The sequence below is a fragment of the Akebia trifoliata genome, chromosome 5, assembly GCF_017979445.1.
Source record: "Akebia trifoliata isolate Shusen 1 chromosome 5, ASM1797944v1, whole genome shotgun sequence".
Classification (NCBI taxonomy): Eukaryota; Viridiplantae; Streptophyta; class Magnoliopsida; order Ranunculales; family Lardizabalaceae; genus Akebia; species Akebia trifoliata.
In genome coordinates, this window is record NC_141379.1 from 17,226,216 (window position 1) to 17,237,348 (window position 11,133).

Genomic DNA, 11,133 nt, shown 5'->3' on the forward strand with positions numbered 1-11,133 from the left:
ACTTTTGCCTAGATCGCCTTTTTAGGTTTTTGATCTAGCGAGCTTACAATTTTTTCTCTTTTCTTTGCTTTGATTGTTGCCAAGGTCGTCCTTTCAGATTTTTAACCTTGCGAGCTTGCCTTAATTTTTGCCTAAACTCCTTTTAGGTTTTCAACCTAGCAGGCCCTCATTTTTTCCTTCTTTTTTTTTTCTGTCTGAACTTCTGGAATTGCTGTCTGATCATGCTTTGCTATCTTCCTTGACTTTTTGCACGGTACTTAGGAGGATTTTTATAGGTAAGCTTAGGACTGGGTATAAAAAGAAAGGGATTTTGAGGCTCAAAACCCCGAATGCCCCTTGTGTGGCATTTTTTTTTATTTTACTTTGAATTTTCTTCCCTATTTTGAAGATATTTCTTTTTTTTCTTTTGAATTTTTTCTTTGTTAGGGAATCAATTTTTTTATTTTGATGTGGTCGGACCTGAAGTAACTTCTCAGGTTGCCTACGTACCCCAGAATTTTGGGATCAGACCAAAACGTAGTTCGAATTTTCCCTCCCCTAGGTTAGGTGATCGGGCTGAGAAAGAAAAAGGTATATATATTTTTTGAAAAAGGTTGCAAAGGGCTGAGAAATAAGATATTGAACTGGGTAGTAAAAAAATTGATTCGACCAAAGATGACCTCCTTAAATGTAGTACCGCTTGATCTGGTCAAAGTTGGTTGACTCTGATAGTTCGATTTCATCATGGTCTTGAAGTCTGACAGCTTTTTCAGGTAATATTTTTTTATGATGAACAGATCTCCCCAGTTAGGTTTGAACTTCCCTCTAGGGTCAAAAATAAGTGCCTGATTCTCTTTGAGTACCAAATCTCCGACTTGTAAGTGACGGGCCTTGATCTTTTTGTCAAACGCACGGGCGACTCTTCTTTGATAAGCCTGCACGTGGTACAAAGGTTTTAGGTTATTTTCTTTAGTCAGGTTCAGTTCTTTGTACTAAGGTCGGATTCATTTTGTTTTTAACAATTGACTTTTCATCAAGTCCTTGATATACGGGATCTCCATTTCAACTGGTGAGACTGCTTCCATATTATACACTAGAAAATAGGGAATGACTCTAGTGGAAGACTGTATTGAAGTGTAATATGTCCCTAACACGAATGGTAACTTCTCTGGCCAATCCCGATGTGATGTGTGATTGACACATTTTCACGATGATTGTCTTGAGATTTTTACTAGCTGCTGCAACTATTCCATCGATTTTAAAAGTCCACACTGATACATTTGGTAATCTCTCCTCTGACTATGTGAGTCTATTCTAGTTTGTATATGTGGTGTTCTCATAGGATGGGTATATATTTCATGTTAAACAACACTCCAAATTTAACCGACATATCCTCTAAGACCATGTAAGCAAGTCTTTTGAATTTTCTGAATAAATTCATCATCTCTTTGTGCTCCTCTAGGGATAAGTTAGTTCCAATCTGAATTTCTTGGGAATTATTTTTGTTCCGAGATCAATGACTTTTGCTTCCTCGAGCAAGACATTTATCTTCTCATTCAAGAGGGGGTTCCTTATTAAAGGAATTTCTCCTTGAAGCCAGTTATTAGTTAATTCGTTAATGCACTCGAGGTATTCAAAAATTTTCTTTATCCAATCAAATTCAGAAGGGACGACAGACACCTCTATAAACTCGATAAACTAACTCGATTCAACAGGAAAAGAGTAGACTCAATTTAAAGAAGACATGACCTTGCTGATAAAAGGACTCGAACTAACCCAAATGACTCATGAAAACTCAAGACAACTACCCACACCGGGCTTGATTAGGACTGAGGACTGAGACATTGCTTACAACCAGCATGACTGAGGCACTGTGATCTTCAAAGAACAACTGGACGATGTTGAGAAATTTTGAGGTCATTTCTCACTGTTGACTTAATATTGACGTTTACTCTAACTGACCTGATTTACAACCCTAGCTAGACGATGGACGATTGAGCTTAGATATAATGATAACCCTTAAACCTCATTGAAGGTGAATTTAATCAATTCCAGGATTACCCCCTTGATAACATTTTAAACAAACCCTAAGATTTTATTGAATTCTGTGCACCAATCCATTAAACAATTCATTAATGTAATGATTATTCAGAAAAATAATTTTATTGCACTCTTGAAAAATATTGACAAATAATGTTTTTATTGAATAACAACTTCCACAAACATATTTCAATAGTTTTTCATGCAAAAATAGATTTTTTGTAAACCATTTTTTTCTGAAAAATATTTTTCTTCCTTTTCTTTTTTTTAGAAAAATTTTTAGGGAAAGCATTTCCTTTTGGAAAATCTTATTCTTTCAAAAAATATTTTACTTTTTTTAAAATGAGTTTAAAATCTGAATCAGAAAAAAGTTTGAATTTCATTTTGATTCAAATGGCTCGGCCCATAATGATCGTTGGATCGAGATGGACTAGGTCAAGTTTAAAATGGATTTTTTATTGGGTTGGTGCACCCATTTTAATTTCCAAAAACAACATTTTTGATCCTTGGGGACAATTATACACTCTGATCTCATCATTCACATACATTAATCAATCCAAAGGTTCCATTCAATAAACAACCCAGGAACACCCACGATAAGCTCGAGTCGTGACCTACAGAAAAGGTTTCTAGACTCTAAGCTTGCTACGTGCAATGCATTTTTATCTGGCTACCCTTGTCCAAGCACACCTATATACCTTTCGATACGTGGTGACTTGGTTTGATATACCATATAGGTGATAATCTAAAATCTCAACCCAGTTCTCTGAAGTCAAAAACAGTCAGTTTGATCTCCAGTTGAGAGGTGGCGCACGATGCTGAGCAAGTGCCCACTTAAATACCTCTCGTCTAGAATAGACGTACTCTATCCCCCTCGTACAGTAGGGTATAACTGGGCAAGATCTCGCTTAGGCACTGGTTTTGACCAAGAAGTGCAATTAATATACTTAGATTATCTTTTACATACCTATGGGTATAAGTTAAGAGTTGTAGCTTTCATAAATGGTTTGGCATCCCACGAGGGGACCGACCACGTAGTAGTACTACGTTGGCAATCAGGACATGTGACTGTGTGGCTCACAATAGGTAAAAGGCTCAGGTCGCTCCAGCCTGGGTGTATCAATATACCTCTCAAAATCACCTGATCAGACGGTATTGATGCCCTAGTTTGATATACCCTAAGGTACGTGACTAAAGTTGTGATTTTCATGAATGACGTCGCATCTCCGAAGAGATCGGGTCACGCACTAGTGCCACGTCGGCTATATAGGACGTGTAAGTGTGCAAAATAGTAAACGTGCATGTGGTGTGTGCAAAACAAGGTGGGGTGTGCCCGGGCCTTTTTCAAACAAATGGGTCAGATTATGTCATCACATATGGATATCAAATGAATATTGATCAAGAAAATAATATAAAACCCATGACATCTAAATTAAGATGAAAGCAAACACATCACAAATATATCTGTAGAGATCATGGCACATTATATGGGCATATAACACAAATAATAATTAATCTGATCCAACATTAAAAAGGCCCACAAATTTGTTGTCTATGGTCCAATCAAGAGTTACTTTTAGGTGATCCAAAATAAATCGAGATTCCAATAGATGTTACATTGATGATAGAATGACAATGGTTGAGATGAGCTCACTCTCAGGAACATTAATTGTGCTAACATTAGATAAATTCAGATTTTCTGTGAATTAGGAAAATACAATCCGAACTTACATCGATGATATCTAAGGCTCTCGATAACGAAATTGAGTGAACTCAAGTTCTAAATTAATCTACTCGATGAGATCTACATTTTATTAATAGGTGTCCAGACTTAGTTCTCACTAGAATGTTCTGTAAAAACGTTTTAACATTGTTATCCCAACCTTCATTCAGAAACAATTCCAGATTTACAGATTGAACTTGCATCGATGATATCTAAGGCTTCTGATAACGAAATTGAGTTAAATCAGGTTCAAAATTAATCTACTCGATGAGATCTACGTTTTACTAAAGGTTCCCAGACTTAATTCTCACTAGAATATTCTGTAAAAACGTTTTAACATTGTTGTCCCAACCTTCATTCAGCAACAATTCCAGATTTACAGATTGAACTTACATCGATGATATCTAAGGCTTCCGATAACGAAATTGAGTGAACTCAGGTTCTAAATTAATCTACTCGATAAGATCTACGTTTTATTAAAGATTCTTAGACTTAATTCTCACTAGAATATTTTGTAAAAATATTTTAACATTACTGTCCCAACCTTCATCATTCCATCATTTTCATATGTCAATTTGAATCTTTCATTATTTAGGGGTCATCAAAAAGTAATCCTTAATTGGAAAAAAAAATACAATACCCAAAATCATCTACAATCAAGTCACAAAAATAAATAAATAGAAAAAAATAAATAAAATAAATCGAACTAAATAATAAAAAAAAACTAGGTCATCTTGGCAATGCTCCCATACTTGGGGTTTTTCAAGTTTGATCCTCAATAGTCCCCAGCAGAGTCGCCACTGAAAGCGCCCTCGATCCGCGGGGTACGCAGATCTGCTTTTGACCCTTGAGATTTTGGAGTCGCCACCTAGTTATTACGATCTAGGAACCAATCAATGACTCTAAATGGATAAAGAACTAATCTAGAACAAAAAAAAAACTGAATTCGAGGATCATGTTATAGTGTTGGAAGGTATTAGGCACCAACCCCGCCCGGCCGAAGCTGGTCTCTACTAATTTTTCAAATAAGTTACATTGCTAAAAAAAACCTAGATAATAATAAAAAAATAAGAAAATATACCTTTTCGATAGCAAAGACCTTGTTCCCTCAGATCCGATAAAAACTGCTCCTTGTACCATACTCCTAGCTTCGTTCTGTCTCCGGATTTGATTTCTGATCTCTGAGGCAAAGTATATCTTTTTTTGATTTGGGCTCTTCGAGTTTGTTATGGATTTTGAGAGATATTTGAAGGGCTTTTAGGTGTTTTTTAGGTTAAAATCGAAGAAGGAATGTTAGGTAAGGAGTTGGGACTCCAAAACTAGGGTTTATGGGGGGCTAGGGGGCTTTTAGACCTACTTCTCTTAGGGTTTATGATTTGATACGAAAATAGGGTGTGAGGACCTCTATTTATAGATTTTTTAAAGGGTTGATTTAGATAGAGTTAGTGTAATGGAGATCGAGTTGCTGTTTCCAAGTCTTCTCAAGAACCATTGCAAGGAATTGACGGTCCGATGACTAGGGCAAGGACAAAGAGGATGGAAGAGGCATTGCAAGGCTTGATTGTGAAAGTCCAATACAAAGAGGCCATTCTAGAAGATTCTAAGGCTAATTTCGGAGACATCAAAGTTTCATCAAGGATGGTCAACTATCTTTTTATGCAAGAGATCAATTTGAATGCCAGGGTTAATTGGGAATTGTTATGTTCTAATTGTCCTTAGTTTTGAATTCTTTATTTCCTAAGGACTAATTAGATTTTCTTTATTTTTTCGAAGGACTAATTAGAATTAATCTTGATCTAATTTGTCTATAAAAGGGCACCTCATTTTGTAATTGAGACACAATTGATAATTTACATCTTATGAGATTTTGAAGTTTATTCAAAGAAACTTTAGTTTTGTTTCATGCTTTCTTTATGGGAAGTAGTTCTGACAATGTCATCGGTAACTTGGTGAACACTCTATTAATCCTGTTAGGTCTTGCTTATTGATTCTTCCCATATGGTTGTGTTGGCTGTGCTGGCATGGCTTGTGGAGGAACCATCTGGAAAGGATTTTACGGCATTAGAGCTTAGGCAACTCGAGGTACTGGCGTCCAAGGGACTTGTGGTGCCTATGGCCTCTAAACTGGTGCTTGAATAAAACGAGGTTGGCTGGGTTGTACATTGTTGACTTGAGGCTTGTAACACCCCGAATTTTTAATTCGTATCTCGAGGAAAAAATAAATAGTGAAATTTTAAGAAAATCTTGAAAGTGGGATTTAGGAGTAAAACTTTAGGATGTTTTTAATCATTTTAATGGAATCTGACCTCACCATTAGATTCAAAATGATCGAAAAACATAGTTTAGCCTGTAAGCACGCTCAAATGCGAGTCCGAATATAAAAGTTGCAAAATCCTCGATTACCGGGTCGGACCAGGCTAAAACAGTGACTTTTTGTTAGAGGAATAATTTTTAAAATTCGATCATATCATTGGGTTCATAACGAAAAATTATTCAACATAGACTATTTATTTGTCATTTTTGGAGATCAGGAAGTCGAATTATCGCCAAAAATGAAAACGACATCAAGTTTAGGGGTCACGTCAGGCCAAAAATGTAAATTTTTGATGGAGACATAATTTGTAGAAATTGACTATACCATTAGATCCGGAACGAAAAATTAGGCGAAATAGAGTATTCGTTTGTCAGTTTTGGAGTCCGGATGGTAAAGTTATCATCGATCAAAATAATAACCAAAATACCGATTTCGTCCCGAGACCTTATATAAATAAGTTTTTATTTTTTTTATTTAACTATTCATCTTCCTCAACGCGTCAAACCAGCCACGTTTTTTTAAAAAAAATTTGTTTTTCTCTCGTTCTTCCAACGTCGATTCGTCGCAAACGGTCCACTTTCGACGATCGCCGCAGAAGAGAAAAAGTTTCGCAGCTTCGACATCTACCAAACCCACCCAAGATCCATTCATTTCATCTCCTTTTTCACCCGATATCGTAAAAAATCAGCCGTATTTTTATACGGAGATTTTCGTCACTTCGACCTCGGTTTTCATCGATTTCGGGGTCAAACCACCTTTCGCCGTAGAAGGGAGAAGAGACGAGCACGTCGAGATCTTCGAAACCACCAGGCCGGTTTCGAAAATCAGCCGCTTCGAAGTTCGGTCCGTCTCGATTTCCGTGCCGATCGCCTCGATTTCCGCGCACAAGCTTTGATCCTTTCGCCTAGACATTGTAAGGAACTCTCAATTTCTATTAATAATCGTAAATTGTGAAAATTGCACTTAGGATTTTATTGGAAAAATTTGGATGTATTTCCGAAATGTAGAATTCTTTTGTTATTTCAAAAATTCACGCCAGAAATTGCATGATTGATATGTTTAATTGTATTTTTAACAAATTATACGTGGGTAGGATATTTTAACGGGTTATTTCCATAAATTGGGTCTTGTGCACTGTTCGGACCCCGTTTGGATATAAAATTTGCATTCTTTTTCAATATTATTGATAAAAATAAATGCTTTAGTTGGAAAATGTGATTTAATATTCAATGAACTCGTACTGAATTGATGAATATCAGAAAATGGATGTTTTATTGAAGAGATTGAAAAGTGTAAAAATCGGAAAGAGGGAAAAATGGTATGAAACGGTAAAATGTCAGAGTCACACCCGAGGGGTGATGTCTGCATTTTACGTTATTGTGTTGTGTGCAGGTTGGTGAACAGATATCCATGGATAATATTATTGGTTGCATGTTTATTTCCTTTCTGTTAGCGCGAGGCGCTCTGTTATGTTATTTATTTTAGGCCGGGTGGCCACACTTGCATGGTAGGAAACTGGATATCTATTCTCAACCTTGTATTGTTAATTTCTCTTTTGTTTTCAAATGAAAATAATATATATAAGTAGCTATTTTGTGAGCTGTTAAAGAGTTTGTGAATGCCTGAAGAGATAGTACATCATATCATCCGGAGTGGTGTACTATCCTGGGATGTACGGTAGGGACCACCAAACTCATACGTGGTATGGGACGCGTATGAGAGTGGAGTCACAACTGGAATCCGGGTTTATTCCTCTCTATCTTTACCAGTGAACTTGTAATGTAAAGGTGGTCGTATACGAATGGTTTGTATCTTTGGGAATCGCATGTACGCCTGATAGGCATAGACGAAGATGATTGGTCAGTGATCACTAACAATCTATAGTAGTCGAACGTTCTAACACATCGAAAAGAGACCCATTGCTTACGGTCACGTCAAACGGCCAGCCTGAGCCGGATAAATGGTCAACCAAACGTGGTAAGGGCAGCGACCGGCCACAAAATCAGGAACTAAAAACTAGAAAGGAATTGTAACATCATGTCCCGACTGGGAGCGATCCAGTCGTGAATCCCAACTCTCTAATTCCAATACTCCACCATCGTGTATTATCTATCTGTTGCTTATTTTGATATATAAAATGAAATGCATGTTTATTGTTCCCATTTGATCAATTAGATTTGTATAAAAAGAGAATATTATAGTGAGTACTGCTGATCGATGTAATGTGAGTTTTAAAATGTTTAGTTGCTCATCCCTGGCTATATGTACCAGTTAATCGTAGTTTTCTTCTGTAAAACTTTGTTTATTTTAAAATGATTCAGTATGTTTATTCGTTCATGTTAGGAGAGGTTATTGGCAGAAATTGTTGTTTCCTTACTGGGTAACCATTGTTACTCACCCTTTCATCCTCCATTTTTTTAGTTTCAGATCCGAAGCTTAGCGAGGCAGGAGTAGAACATGAGTGAGAATCATCTGGTGGGTCAGATAGACAGCCAGAGTCCGTCACCTGGTAAGTATTGGAGTTATACTCCATTTGTCTAGGAGTATTATAGATTTGTATTGAGCGTTAGGACTCTTGTTAGAGTGAGAAAATTTTGTATAATCCCGTAAATTTTCTTCTTCCGCACTCTGATAATTCGTACGTTATTAGACGTGTATAAGCTTCCGCTAGTATTATATTTTGTATATGTATGCAGGATTGTATGTCGTTTATCAGGTGCAGGTTGAACGCCTTGGAATGCTAACATAAACAGAGGAAACCATGCCGAAATTTTGAGGTGCTACATAATACCTCGAGATCTGACATGGGGATTTGTGTTAGCGTTTGGCGGGGCGTCACAAGGCTCATCTCTTTTCTTGACCAACGGCACTGGTTTCTTCAGTGTCGATGTCCATACTGCTGTGCTTAGGGCTGTGTAGACACCCGATTTTTTTCATCTGCCTAATTGGACAATTCGTCACCCGGTTTTGGTGGATTCCTGATGATGAATATAAAAGAACTCGAAGGCTTGTGAGTACTGCTTGATTCCTTCTGATTCTAGTTTCTTTTCATCTCCCTACTCGACACAACTCAACATAGAAGTTTACGCACGCTTAGGATCGCTACATCTTATACCTGACTTAGCAAGCACGTACGCATAGGTTCGTTACACAATTCGATAACTTAGAGACCTCGCTACGCTAGAAAAATAAACTTTAGAACTTAGAAATACTCACACAGTGACTGAAAGAAACCTCACGCTGAAATCCCTAAAAAGCTGTAAAAATCACAAAAATGATGAAAATACCTTTCATGACGAAAATATCTTTCATAAATTTTGGATGTTCAAAAAGTCTCGAAAGTACCTCCATTGCACTCAGAACGTGATTTCGAGTCTAACGGGACTCAAATCGATGAAAACAGATAAATTTATAAAAATTTATAAAAAAATCATCAAAATGACGAAAATACCCTCATATACCTCGGACCTCCGAAAAATCTCGAAAGTACCTCCATTGCACTCAGAATGTGATTTCAAGTATAACAAAACCCAAATCGATGAAAATAGAGAAGTTCGAGAAAAATTTGTAAAAATCGCTAAAAGATCAAAATACCCCTTAATATCAACTCTACAATTTAGAGATCCCGATCCCTAGGACAATGTAAATCGAAATCCAATCTAAACTAAAAATAAAATTCAAATTAAAAATTAAACAATTCAAATTAAAAAATCCAAACAATAAAATTAAAATCAAACAATTAAATCCAATCAAAAATATTTTTCAAATTAAAAATAATAATAATAAAAAATTCGATCAACCAAAATAAAATTTTAAGTAATCAACCATCAAATTAAAACTCAAATTCTATCAATAAATTTAAAATTAAAATCGAACTCATCTAAAATCAAATTAAAACTCAAAACTTAACCAATCGAAATCCAATCAACCGACAAATTAAAAATTAAATCAATTTAAATTTTAAATTAAAATGCAAATTAATCAACCAGTTCAAAATTTAAATTAAATTCAAATTAAAAAATTAAAACTCAAATTAAAATCAAATTGAAAATCACTCAACCAATTAAAATATAAAAATTAAATTGAAATCGAACGATCTACCAATCGAAACAAAATAAAATCGACCAATAACCAATATTACAATCAAAATTCAAATTAAATTCTAATCAAACAATTTTAATCAAAAATTTAAAACCAAACACAAATTCAAATTTAATTTAAAAAATAAAAGTTAAATCAAAATGTCAACGAACCCAAAATTCAACTAAAAAATAATAATAATAATAAAATTCAACCAATCACAACTCATTAGCGAGAAATTATCGTAGTACAAGTAGCGTGGGATCACCACCTCTCCTTCTCCAAAATTAAAAATAATTAAAAAAAAAAGAGAGAGAATAAAACGTAGGCACTCTCCAACTTCCCCATCTTCTTCTCCAACATCTCTAACTCCTCCTCATAACCACCCATGTTCTCCTCTCACTCTCCCATCTCTCCCATCTCTCCCTCTCTCCCATCTCTCCCATCTATCCCTCTCTCATGATTTTTGGGGAGAACCACTATAAAAGGAAAAGGCAAGGGACCATTGAAGAGGACTCTAGCTGACGTTTTTTTTACTACCCTCCATAACCAAAAAAACCTGCAACTTTCCATCTTCTTCCTCCCCCATTAAAAAATTCAGCAACCTCCCCATTAAAAATTCTTCAACTTTCCATCTTCTTCCACCCCATTAAAAATTCTGCAACTTTCCATCTTCTTCTTACCCCATTAAACAAATTTTAGCAACTTTCCTCATTAAAATTCAGCAACATCCTTCTTCACATTGCTGTCTAACGTCCAGTCACCTCTCTCTCTCTCCATTCTGATCTCCCTCATAGTTGTTGCAACTTTTTCATCTCCATTAAAGCCACACCTTCATCATATTCCACCCATTAAAGTTCTAATTTCATCTATCTTGCTACCCATTTTTGTATCTCCATTAATCCTATAACTTCTCTCCAATACTCTTTCGCTCCATAAAAAAAATAATAGTAATTTTTCTCTCTCTTTGGCAACGCTCCTTCTTTGATTTATTGGA

At 35.8% G+C, this 11,133-nt stretch overlaps 1 long non-coding RNA gene across 1 annotated transcript; it reads left to right on the forward strand.

Moving 5' to 3' along the window:
• The first annotated feature begins 5,936 nt into the window (after window positions 1-5,936).
• Window positions 5,937-8,751, forward strand: LOC147401578 (uncharacterized). The gene is made up of 2 exons (XR_015178217.1): window positions 5,937-6,969; window positions 8,478-8,751. It is a non-coding gene; the product is annotated as an uncharacterized LOC147401578 (long non-coding RNA).
• Window positions 8,752-11,133: the final 2,382 nt, after the last annotated feature.